Raw genomic sequence first — 1,446 nt, forward strand, 5'->3', positions numbered from 1 at the left:
GGTCTTTCTATAGAGCCAAAAACTCCACCTGGTTATTTGTCGCATAACCTAGGCCCCATGAAAATTGTCCTTGAAAATTTGCATAAGGGAAAAGTAATACCCCTCCTGCTCTTGCTTCTCACAATTTATCTCTTGAAGCTCCATTAAATAAAATCGAAGACTTGTATTTGACTTTCCTCCACTAGCTGAATTTAGATTTCTTTAGATCAATGATGGTAACCACTTCACTAACAGAATGCTTCATAAGAAGACCAACATGGATTAGGATCAATTAAAGATGAATCTAGTTGTGCTCCATAGGGCTAAGATACTCTAAATCCTTTATTTTATAGCCCTTGTAAGATATCAATTCAAGAAATGAAAAAATCACTCTTCGAGCCACTGAGAACAAAGTTGGGTTCTCATTTTCGAAGATTTCCTTATTTCTAGCAATCCAAATGGACTAACACAGGTTCTTGGTGAAGGCTTCCTAACATATTATTGGAAGGGAGGATAATTTGATTAGCCATGGGTACTTTATTCTCCAACATTCAAACATCTCTTCACATGAACTAGGGATATAATCCACATAATAAAGCAAAGAAAAGAATGAGGAATATATTCCTTAGATTTGGAACAAAGCATACATCAAGATGGACCTTGAGTGTTCCTTTTCAGTGAGATTTTCAGCCATGAGTATTTTCCTATGAACCAAGGTCCAATAGATCATATTTACTTTAGGGATATAGTCCAAGTTCCATATTTTTGTGCATAGTCTACATGGAATTGGGTGTGGAATCTAGTTAATCAGATACATATAACCCATTTTTGACAAATATTTATATTGAAAACTCAAGATCCATGATCAACGATTGCGATGAAAAACTGATATAAGAGTCAAGACTTTTAAAATAACTAACAAATTATCCAATTTTGGACTTAAATAGATTGGTAGCTTAGTATTGAGCCAACTTTTCCACGCCCCTTTATCGTCCCATTACGAAATGTCCTTTAGTTGGATGAACCATTATATTGCATCTAGTGAGCTATGTCCTAGAATTCATCACAATCGCCCAAAGGGATATTAGAAAGAATATAATTTTTCAAAATATCGACAAGAGATCTATTTTTAGGTTTCCAACATAGATGACCAATAATACGATGGATTGATTTCATACACAATTTTTGAATTGTAGATCCATGACTCAACTCATTGATGTATTCCTCCCTAAGCATATGATTGTTGTTGAAGTATTTCTGCAGAAAGGCCTTATTCCACCATTCCTTGGACTCTCAGACGAGCCTCCAAATAATTTTTTCTTTGAGAGAAATATTCATATACATGGGATCTTTTACAACTAATCTACCATTCACTTTTGGAAGTCAAACTACATTCCAATTTCCTAAGTGATTTTTTCTTTTCACTGTTCTTCCCTCTTTTCCAGATGAATTTGTAGATTAATAAGA

Source organism: Pinus tabuliformis, chromosome 1_2 (genome assembly GCF_031772625.1).
Source record: "Pinus tabuliformis cultivar Carrire ecotype Pingquan chromosome 1_2, CPIR1, whole genome shotgun sequence".
NCBI classification, from domain to species: domain Eukaryota; kingdom Viridiplantae; phylum Streptophyta; class Pinopsida; order Pinales; family Pinaceae; genus Pinus; species Pinus tabuliformis.